Source organism: Gorilla gorilla, chromosome 7 (genome assembly GCF_029281585.2).
Source record: "Gorilla gorilla gorilla isolate KB3781 chromosome 7, NHGRI_mGorGor1-v2.1_pri, whole genome shotgun sequence".
Taxonomy (NCBI): Eukaryota; Metazoa; Chordata; class Mammalia; order Primates; family Hominidae; genus Gorilla; species Gorilla gorilla.
In genome coordinates, this window is record NC_073231.2 from 58,243,112 (window position 1) to 58,255,367 (window position 12,256).

The 12,256-nt window shown below is 40.9% G+C and overlaps 1 pseudogene; it reads left to right on the top strand.

Moving 5' to 3' along the window:
• Positions 1-10,356: 10,356 nt before the first annotated feature.
• Positions 10,357-11,901, top strand: LOC101147140 (serine/threonine-protein kinase PLK1-like; annotated as a pseudogene).
• Positions 11,902-12,256: the final 355 nt, after the last annotated feature.

The window sequence follows — 12,256 nt, forward strand, 5'->3', positions numbered from 1 at the left end:
AAACTCTGTTAAGACCAAAGACACAAACACACACATTAGCCTAGGCCTATGCAGGGTCAGGATCATCAGTAACACTGTCTCCCACCTCCGTATCTTAGTGGAAGGTGTTCAGCGGCAATGACATGCGTGGAGCTGTCATCTCTTATGATAATAATATTTGCTTCTGGATACCTTGTGGAGGACTTCTCTGAGGCTGTTTTACAGTTCACTTTTTTTTTTTTATAAGTAGAAGGAGTACACTCTAAAACAATGATAAAAAGTACAGTAGAATAAAGACATAAACCAGTAACATAGTTGTTTATGATCATAATCAAGTATTATGTACTATGCATAATTGTGTGTGCTATGCCTTTGTAAGACTGGCGGTGCAATAGGTTTGTTTACACCAGCATCAGCACAAACATGTGAGTAATGCCCTGTGCTATGATGTTACAACAGCTACAACATCACTAGGTGTTAAGAGTTTTTTAGCTACATTATAATTGTATGGGACAACTGTCATATATGAGGTCTGTTGTTGACCAACATACCCTTATACAGTGCCTAACTGTATTTTTTAAAAAGGCTTTTAAGTTGGATATGCAAACTTCCAAAATTAGAGCTACTAGTACCTTGGGTGCAAGCCTCCCAATAATTTGTATGTCTGATTTATACTGAGACCTCAGATTATGCAAATAAACATTGAAGGAAGAATAAGATAACACCCCTTCCATCAAGTGTGGGGCCTATTTTCTCTCCGTTTGTATCTGGCCTGATCTGTGACTGACCATAGCATGTAGTAGAAGTAAATATCTCCCAATGAGAGCCAATTCTTAGGGAAAAAAAAAAAAAAAAAGATTAGTTTTTGCCTTTTCCCTTTAACTCCTGATGCAACAGGTACCTTTCAGGAAAATCCAACAAGCTACCTTTCCAACAGACTACCCTTCAAGTAAAATCCTGATCCAACAGACTACCCTTCAAGTAAAATTATGGTGGGTAGGAGAGGGTGCAGGAGGGTCAGGGAGGGAAGGGCTCTGAGGCTACATGAAGAGGAAAAGGGGCGCAATTAAGTCTAATGTTTACAACATCCCCTGCAAAGTAAATGAAGCTAACTTGGACCCTCCAGATATGTCTCCCCATTAGATATACACCACTAAGTGACCCAGTTGATGACATATAGCACAGAAGAATCATGCATCTGAGCCCTGCCAAATTCCTGATCCACAAAATTGTGTGAGTTAAGTAAATATTTGCTATTTCAAGCCACTAAGTTTGGGTACTTTGTTACAAAGCAATAGATAACAAAAAGAGTACTTGTGACCAGAAATGAAGTATTTCAATACAAAAATCTGAAACTGGTGGCAGATGCTAGAATGGCCTCAAGGAGACTGTTAGGGAAAGCTAGAAGAGTTTGGGGACATCATTGGTGAATACTTGAAAGACAACGAAGAGAACATTGTTAAAACAACTGAAGAAAAGGGGACCCTAGTCATGTAGTATCATAAAGTTTGGCAATCCTTATGGCTAGAAGTAACATAGGAAATACAAAATTGTACCTAACTAATGAACTCAATGATCTAGCTAAGGAGATTTCAAGACAGAATGCTGAAATATTGACTATTCTACCTATGGTAAAATAGTCTAGTTTATAATACAATATAAGAAGAAATGTAGGGACTGCCTCATTTTTTAACGTAACTTGGAGGACATATAGAATGCACAGGAAAGTCTTTCTAGCCAGCAAAATATTCTGAAAGTCAGAAATGTCCTTAGAGCAAAAGTTAAGCCCAAGGCAGTAAGTCTAGAACTCTGGAAAAGATCGAAGTCAAAATGAGGCTGTAAGGCCCCTTGTTAAATACCACAGAAATATATAAGGGTATGCCTTACAGATTCTTTTGGTTAAGCAATAGTATTTTAAAGAATATTAAGAATTTCTTTTTCCAAGATACAAAATGCTTAAGTCAGGTAAGTTTCTGTCTTGTGAAGTAATATGAGTGTGGCTTTTGTCTAATGGAATGAAATAGAATTTGACATATTAGATAACTACAAATTTTTAGATTTATACTCTAGCTGAAAGACTATCAGCTTGACCTAAAATAGACATGCACAGTACAAAATGAAAAACAAATAGTATTTATTCTCTTAACCTTCCATAGGCAGGAAGTAGGCTGAGAAGGCTACTCAACTGCAAAACTGATGCATTTCTTAATAGGAAAGGAAGGATGACTCAAATCCACAGAGTGAATACAAATACAACTGAGAATATTTTTCAGGAACCAGGGCAGGGCCCTGATCAAGGAACTGTCAACATGTAACTGGCTGGATTCAGAGCTGCTATGAAGAAGTCTGTTTTGTGGCTCTTATTTTCCCACATTTCGAAGGTTGCCCTACCTCAGTTTCACATTTTATGTTTGGTGTAGGGGAGTGTAGATGATTTGTCTCTTTAGTTGACTGGAACCCCTCTTGAGGAGATTCATAACATGGTCCTGATTTAGATAACAAGATTCTGGACTTTGTGATGATATGAAAGTCGAATGAGACTTTGGGTATCATGGAGGAAATGAACACATTTTCCATGTGGGATAAATATAAATAGTTTGTGGCTGTAGGAAAGTTGGTAGCAGAGTAATGATGTCAACAAATTCTCTGACATTTCTCCCATTGGGTGGTTGGATTTATTTTCCTTCCCATTGGACTGAGAGTCCTCCGAGCACATGGCATGGTGGGATGGAGTGAGAGTGACATTATGGCAGTGGCAGGGCTAGATTTTAAGATTAGAAGCCTCTGCCTTTATCTCTTAAAGCTCTGAGCTACCATTTAAAAATCTGATTTCCCAGGTTAAGACACCACATGGAGAAGACCTAAGAATACATGGGGAAGGAAAGGAGAATTTGAACTAAGGAGCCCAGCTGCAGCCAGTCTTCCAGATGTCACTCTCCAAGTACAAGGCATGAGAGTGAAGTTATGTGAACAATGTCAGTCAATGTCAAAGGGAGAAAACCACCCAGCCAGGCCTGCCCAAGTTCTAATCAACACAATCATGCGATGTAATAAAATGCTGTTCATTTCAAGTCACTATATTTTGAGATAATTAGTTTCGCAGCAAGAGATAATTGGCATGTCTCCCTAAGAAATGGAATTAGAAAGAATTGAGAAGCCTGAGTGGAATGTGTATATTTACATCAAGGGAAGTAATGACTGAATAAAACATAGAATTTTTGATATTAGGAATAAAGATAGATCTTTGGTGAGAGGATACAATGACCCCAAGGTATCAAGGAACATTTACGTGTTTATGATTCACATAACCAAATAGCTGAGGACTTAGGTTTCTGGCTAACCATGTGAGTAACGAGTATTGAGACATACAATTTATGGGTGTATTCATTTTCATAAGAACTTTCAGGTGGTCATGGTCCTGGATGAATTTGGGGAATAGGTTAGGTAGCTTTGTGGGAGTTCAGATTCTAGAGTGATGGCCCTTGTCTTGTGATTCAGACTTCTCTCAGAGGCTTTCTGACACTTGCTAAAAGTTCTTAATTATATCCATTCATTCAGCAATATTCATTGTGTTACATGCCTATTTGAGTTTATTAATTATTTTGTTAAGCAGGTTTTCCGATGCTTTTGTTCTCCTTTTGCTCTTAGAGACATTGAAAATTATAATGTTGTCCCAAATTTTACAAAGGCTTTGCTTATTATTTTATAGACTTTTTCTTGAACTTTTGTCTGACTATGTTATTTGACAAGTTCTGTCTTCAAATTCTGAGATTCTTTCTTATGTTTGATCTAGTCTATTGTTGGAGCTTTCAGGTGTATTTTGTAATTAATTTGATGAATTTTTCAGTTCCAGAATTTCCGTTTGGTCATCTTTTACATGTCTGTGTCTTTGGTAAATTTCTAATTCATATTCTTAATTGTTTTCTAATTTCTCTATATTTTTTACACAATTCTCTTGCGTCTCTCTGAGCTTCTTTAAAATCTTTATCTGGGATTTTATAAAGTCCATTTTGATTAGGATCTATTGCTGAAGAATAATTGTTCCTTTGGATGTATCATACTTCCTTGCTTTTTCATGTTTCCTGTGTCTTTTCATTGATATCCATGCATCTTGCGTAACAGTTGTTTCTTCTAAATTTTAAAATTTTCTTTCATAGGAGAGGACTTTTTCAGAATATATATATATATATATTTTGGAATAAACATATATTTGGTTGGGTAGGGCATTTTGCTTTGATTTTGGATTCATGCAGTAGTGTTCTCTCTATATGATTTATTTAGCTGTAAAGAGCATCAGTGATATCTGTGATTTTTCTAGTAGCTTAGGGTGCAGTTATTAGTAGAAGCTGTGGTAAAGTTTTATTGGGGATTATAATGCCAAGTGAGCCAGTCTTCAGGCCCTACTGGTAATAGCATTGGGTTGAGTATGCTTGTCCTTGGGCTCCAGTGTGGCATATGCTGGCACCAATGTCAGTGAGTTCAAGCAACCTGATTCTTGGGGCTTCAGGTGACTTACTCAGATGTCAGTAATGTCCGTGGTGGTCCAGGCATGTTGGAGGGTTCTTGGGTCCCTTAGCAGTGGATTTGATATGAACAATGGCAGTAGTGGTGGTGGAGTAACCTACTGGCACCCAAGAGGTTCTGTTGGTGTTTGTGGTAGCTGCAACAAGTTTAGTGGGCCATTCACCTTTTCTTGCTGGAGGTGCATGTGGATGAGTGCCAGCTGTGTGTTATCAGCAGGTTTTGTTGGCCTGAACCCAGACCCTGGGGGGAGTATTTAGATGCAATTGGTGGTGGACTGGGCTGGGCAATTTCTAGGCCCCTGGGTGCACAAGTACTAGGGAAATGGGACAGGCCAGCAGACTTGTCCTCTTGCACCCTGGTAGTGTATTCAGGTGCTGGCAGAGATAGGCAGAGGCAGAGTGGTCCCCAGGAGACGGGCAAAATGCTCAGCAGTAGGCAGTGGCAGCAACACTGTGGGTTTTCCACCAGGTGGAGTGAGGTTATTCTCAGTGAGGACAATGTAGGGAGGTAGCTGTGTGATGCGTGGTTTCCTTGCCCTTTGGTCCCATAGCAGCCCACAGCAGTGACGGTGTGATGTGTCCTCACGGCATGTGTAAATGCCCAGCCTCCCCTCTTTCTCCTTGGTCAAGCAGTGGCAAAAGCAGCAACAGCCCTGGCTCTAGGGCAGGACACAGACTTTTATAGTTTGGGCTCTTGGAATAACACCAGCTGCAGGCCTGAGATTGGGGAGGGTGGAGCCATTCTCGAGGAGAGCTGTGTAGGTGGTTAGCTGTGGGGATTGTGGTTTGTTACCATTGAAGGCTGCAGCTGTGGGGGCATTTGTCCTTGCAGTGTAAGAAGGTGCCCAGCCTTGTCTCCCCCTCCTTGGTCTGGGGCAGCAACAGTAGCATCAGCCCCAGGATAGGATTTCATTTTGGGGGGCTTAACTTTCAGAATGGCAAAAGGCTGCTGCTGGTCAGGGTTTGGAAGTCTGTGGGACTCAGCATGAATTACCTCTCTGGAGTAGTTCCTCTGTGCAGTCTCTGGGCAACTCTCTGTGTTAGTGTTGAGGCCTGCATGGATTGAGGGGTTTTCCAATAGCTAGGATTGTGAAAGTTTGCGATGGGAATGTGGAGCTCTGGGGGATTCTTACCTGCCCTTTCCTAGCATCTGGGCGCTTTTCTCAGTTCTCAGCCAATCCCAGCCAAGCAGGCTGCCTACCTTCCCTCTTCTTATTTACTTCCCATTGCTTCTCTATTGGACTGCAGTGTTCTGGCTTAGATGATCTATTTGAAGTGTGAATATATATGTGCTATTTTGGTTCTTCTCTGTGGAGGAGGTGCATACAAGCTGCATCTAGTCAGCCATCTTGAACCACCTCCCTCAAAAGATATATATTTTTATCATATATTCTGTTTGTGAATATGTTAAGTAATAAGTATAATAAATGTGTTAACATGCCTTAAAACACCTTCACATTCAATGTACACCTTGACTGAATGATTTTGTGACTTACAGTCTTCTAGTTCCATGATTTTTCCACATAATGTTATTGTTTGCCATCAACAGTGTGGGTAATGCAGTTATTTCTTCAACTAACACATTAAATAATTAATGCCACTTTTGGGGCCCTTGAATGTCCCTTGCATTCGTGAAGAACAATACAATTGTTGGACCCTGACATCGAGATTGTCACTGAACACATGTGATTATTGACTTCCAGTACCCTCCCCTCTCTCCACAATTTTGTCTGTACCTATCGGAACCCCAATGGAAGGTAAGGCTCATTTTTTTGTCTGTCATGAAAATTAGGGGATGTAATTGGTCATCAGGTTAAGTGTCCTTTAACTATGCCAAGTCTAAAGACAATTGCTAGAGGACACTGTTACCTCTCTGTACATACTGACTTTCAGAGTCTCAATTCTGGTTCAGTTATGAAAACCTTTGCCTGTTACCAGCAAAATGAACATTCTCTGATTCATGCAAAATACCTGGTACCATGCTTGGCTGGGATCAGAGGCTGCATAGCTTCTTTCCCCCTGTGTTCCACATTCAAATCATATTTACAAAGTACTTTCATCAACTAATACTTCTGTGTATTCATTTTTTTCTGTTACTTTGGATGATAATATTATTTAATCATCTTCCAATCTGCATTAATTGTGCTATCTCTAGGGATGTTAAAACATTTGTTTAGTGACTTGTGGGATATGCTAATATATTATCCTTTTTAATCTTAGTAAATACCAACAGTCATATCAGAGAGTAGAAACTATGTTTCATCTCCAGAAAGAGAAATTTAGTCAGTTCTTAGGAAGGCCCAACCCTAGGACATATCATTGTCTGTTCCTTTTTCCCTCAGGCTATCATTCAATCCTGATGCTTCCTTTCCTGAAATTGTAACACAGAATTAAACTTATTTTAGAGAACTTAGAAAACAATAAGAAAAAAAGAAGATAACATTTATCTCCACAGAAACAAGCAGTGTTAACATGATGATATATATATTTGGCTTTATTATGTAGGTATGTATGTTTGTATGAATGTGTTTGCATATTAGTGCACATATAAAAAATATAGTACACATATTTTTTCTTAGCTTCACATTATTGTCATTGTCTTTACCAAAATTATTTCAAAAATGTAAGTCAGTAGGAGTATAGTAATTCATTCTGTTGATCTAACATAATATATTTAATTTACTTCTATTTTTGAACTTTTATATCAAGATAAATATTTTGTCATTCTTTCATATTATTTTTACTTGAATTCTTGTCTAAATTTATCTTTAGAATTGATGCCGAGAAATGGAATTACCAGGTCAAATGGCATTAATAACTAATTTGTTCTGCAAATTATCTTGGCAGAAAAATTTTAACAATTTTTGCTTCCACAATCAATGGACAGGAGAGCCCATCTCACTACACCTTTTTCTGACATTATCACTGTAGTTTCTCTTGCAGCCATTTACTTTCTTGCTCACCATCTCTATAGCCAAAATCCTTAGAACTGTTTTTCATCTTAACCATTACAGTCTTATATTGGGCTTAGTTCCATTATAAAGTTGTGGGTTAATAAGAGCCCAGTAATTAACTGGAGATGTTAGTAAAAGTAAACAAAAATATTCTGAATTTTCTGCATGACCTTATATGCACAAACCATTGTTTCAACCATATTTCTTTTCCCTAAATGCTACCAACTGTTAGCTGAAAGACCCTTATCCATATTTCCCAAACAACTGTGTTTTGTCTATAAACTCTTAAAATTATAGAGCTGCAGTGACTCCAACTCTCTATTTTTTACTGATCTTCTCAGCTTCATTAAATACATGTACGAAAGGAACCTTTCCCTATTAATTCTTCCAAGTTTAAAACTTCCCTGATACTAACTTCTGCATTATGCCCAGTTTGCCTTATTTTTCTTCTTTCATTGTCAAAATGAAATATGTCTTGAAATCTCTTCAAATCATTCACTCTTTTATTCATCCAAGAAATAGATATTCATTGTGTTGAGTGCTGGAAAGGTACTGCAGTCCTGGCTTTCTCGTGTGTTCCTAATGCTTACAATTCCTGAGGGAAATCCCAGGGGCCGGTAATGTGTAACTGGTAATGTTTTATTGCTCCAGTTAACTTTAGGTTTGGTTTTTCATTACTCATCATCTTTCACAAAGTGTAAGTAAGCCCTAAGAAAAATTTACACTCCCTTCTTATACTCTAGTCTAAAACCACATTATTAATGTCATCTTTACATATTTCATATTGAATATAAATATTTGACAATAGCTACTATACCTTCCCTCCATTTGTTTTCAATTGGACATTAACCAATGATTATATTTCTTTGACAAACTTACTCCCTATTAAATTTATAATAGATATTCACTATAGCAATGCTCACATAGTTACAGAGCACTATACATTATGTTTTGTAGTAATGTATCCTAACACCAAAACAAGGTATCCTCCTCGAATTAGTCAATATTTTCAATACACACAAGTTAGCTATATCTTGTGAGGGCTTGCATTGGCTATAAAAGGATGCTCAAAAAATATAGAAGTAGCATGATGAAAGAAAACCTGGGACCCTCTAGTGTTCCTAGAGTTGAAGACCTGAGGAAAGATTATTTGGTCTGAGGGGCTGGTCTCTGAGCACACAACTAGGTATTCTCAGATATTCATGAAGTCTCCGCAGTTTTAGCTTTATTTCTGGAGCTCAAGGTGAGCCTCCAGAGAGAGTGTAGAATCTTAAGATGAGTCTCTGAACCACAGGTGCGTCTGGAACCTTGGCAGATCCCTAATATTTTAAGTTAACATTAATGAAAGGGCAAGGTCTGCAGAAACTCAAGGGCTATAATTGTAGGTTCACAGTGTTCAATCCTAGTGTGACTCATGGAGAGGAAGAAGAGGCCTGTGTTCTGGAAAAGATCAGGTTTTAGATGTAAATAATGTTGCAGTGCTGCTGACCTGGGGAGAGGTTGGTGGGGCAGAGAAAAATTAAGAAGGTCAGTTTTGGCAAAGGGAGTTGGACCAGATGTGAACGTGCAGATGAGATCCCAGATGAAGGCAGGTTTGAGGAGCCATAGAAGCAAAGAAGGGTCTATAGAAGAGTGTTTTTAGGTTCCACTTTTGACTTCTGTCCTAGCCTTCCATATGTTTACTGTATACTAGATTTTATGTGTGATGTAACTAGCCACCTCTGTGTTTTTTATTTTCCCATCCATTTTCTTTGAACCTGTTAAAAGGATCCTGTACCTCTTTCTTCTGGCAGCACTGCTGCTAAATTCCTGAAGAGTTAGGCCATGTAGTATGTCTTACCCCACTGGGGCTTGTGATTATAACTTATTATGCAGGATGCTATAGGAAATGGGGATAAAATGTCATAAGACAACATCCCTCAAAGTACTAAAATATAGTCAATTAGATGAAACATTGGCATGTATAATGCTAGTACTAAGTAGTATGTAAAATATTCAATGAGAGCAAAACATTTTAATTATCTAGAAAAAAAACACTGATTATTCTTTAGCTGTAGTAACAAGCAACTACCAGATCTGGTGTGAAACAATTCTAACTGACCAATGACAACCTCACATCAGTAATAACACTTCTGGATGCCTAGCATTTTGTGATAGATCCATACTTCTGGGAGTCAGCTAATGTGCAACATCTACACCTAAATAACTAACTCTCCACAGTTAAAGGTCGACACATCCCTAACAGTCTTGCTTCTGTGTGGCCATCAATCTCACTTGTCCAAACCCTGTAGAAGATCAGCAGTTTGCTTTATTCAAAGACATTGCATCCTGCAATCACCATTTTCCCTCACTGAGTAAGCAAAAATTAATCTTTGTGTTTTAGATTTTGATTGGTGGCTTCTTCTTTTGAATTCATTGATTAAACCCAATTTGGTCAGACATGTTTCTCCTGGAGTCACAAATTATCAGGAAATGAGCAGCCCAGGGAAGACAGTTCTCCAAGTTTAGACAGACCAATCCTGAAATCCTGACTTTAACAATGTCTTTACTAAGCCGGGTGTTGTCATGAGAAATAATTATGCCAGTTTTTAGGATGTAGATGATATCAGGGATAAAAAGTTTTCCTTGTAAAAACAAGTTAGTTGACAATTTTGGCAAGAGGTCTGTAAATGCTAAGGCATGCTATTTCTAACTTACGGATGTCAGAATCTAAATGTGAAACCTATGAAATGTTTACCTGAGCCTGTGAGTGGAAATAAAGAGGACGTGATGAACTTCCACTTCTCACCACTGCCTGCTATTAATTAGGCTTGTCATGGCCAGGTCCCTTATATTGTTTCCATTATAACCAGAAAGGAAAGAGCCAAAAGCCTTAAAGAAAGTGGGTTTAGGAATTCTGCATGACTGCAGCGGTGACTGTGGGGAAGTGACACGGGCACCGGCCGTCCCTGGGAAAGCCGGGGTCCCCGGAGTTACAGCTCTCGGAGCTCTGGCGGCTGCTCCACTGGCGAAAGAGATCCCGGAGGTCCTAGTGGACCCACACAGCCGGCAGCGCTATGTGCGGGGAGGCTTCTTGGGCAAGGGCGGCTTTGCCAAGTGCTTTGCCAAGAGTTCTCAGACGCGGACAACAAGGTTGTGTTCGCGGGCAAGATTGTGCCTAAGTCGCTGCTGCTCATGCCGCTCCAGAAGGAGATGTCCATGGGAATGTCCATTCACCGCAGCCTCGCCCAGCAGCACGTCGTAGGATTCCATGGTTTTTTCGAGGACAACGACTTTGTGTTTGTGGTGTTGGAGCTCTGCCGCCGGAGTTCTCTCCTGGAGCTGCACAAGAGGAGGAAAGCCCTGAGCCTGAGGCCCGACACTATGTAGTCTGCGGCAAATTGTGCTTGGCTGCCAGTACCTGCACTGAAACCGAGTTATTCACCGAGACCTCAAGCTGGGCGACTTTTTCCTGAATGAGTATCTGGAGGTGAAAATAGGGGATTTGGGACTGGCAACCAAAGTCGAATATGACGTCCCAGCCCGTCTCCCCATCACCTGCCTCACGATTCCACCGAGGTTTTCCATCGCTCCCAGCAGCCTGAACCCCAGCAACAGAAAGCCCCTCACGGTCCTCAATAAACACTTGGAGAACTCCCTGCCTGAGCGTCCCCGGGAAAAAGAAGAACCAGCCGTTTGAGAGACGCGTGAGGTGGTCGACTGCCACCTCAGTGATATGCTGCTGCAGCTGCACAGCGTCAATGCCTCCAAGCCCTCGGAGGGAAGGCTGGTCAGGCAAGAGGAGGCTGAGGATCCTGCCTGCATCTCCATCTTCTGGGTCAGCAAGTGGGTGGACTATTCAGACAAGTACGGCCCTGGGTATCAGCTGTGTGGTAACAGCCTGGAGGTGTTCTTCAATGATTGTAACAGCCTGCAGTACATAAAGTGTGATGGCACCGAGTCCTACCTCACCGTGAGTTCCCATCCCCATTCCATGATGAAGAAGATCACACTCCTTAAATATTTCCGCAATTACTTGAGCGAGCACTTGCTGAAGGCAGGTGCCAACATCACGCCGCGCGAAGGCGATGAGCTCGCCCGGCTGCCCTACCTGTGGACCCGGTTCCACACCCGCAGCGCCATCATCCTGCACCTCAGCAACGGCAGCGTGCAGATCAACTTCTTCCAGGATCACACCAAGCTCACCTTGTGCCCACTGATGGCAGCCGTCACCTACATCGACGAGAACCGGAACTTCCGCACCTAACCGCCTGAGTCTCCTGGAGGAGTAAGGCGGCTGCAAGGAGCTGGCCAGCCAGCTCCGCTACGCCCGCACCTTGGTGGACAAGCTGCTGAGCTCGTGCTCTGGCAGCAACCGCTTCAAGGCCTCCTAATAGCCGCCCACCCCTCCGGACTGATGGCCTCCTGACTCCTACCTGCACCTGGGGCCCACATTGGTTGGCTCCCGCAGTGCCATGTCTGCAGTGTGCCACCGAGCCCCGGGGGCTGGGCAGACCTGCATCATCCTTGAGGGTGGGGGTTGCTGTGTAAGTTATTTTTTGTGCATGTTCAGGTGTAAGTTCTACAGCTTTGTCCCTTTCCCCTCAACCCCACCATATGAATTGCGCAGAATATTTTTCTTCTGAGTTCGGGACTGTCCTTTCCTTGGCTTTATATACATTAAACAGATATGAATCTTCTAAAAAAAAAAAAAGGACGTTTAGTGTTTTTTTTTTTTTTATAATCTAGGCATCTTAGAAGGATAAAATACTAGAGACAAAGAGGGGAGTTAAAAGATCTAAATTGTTTGTAATTACGTTT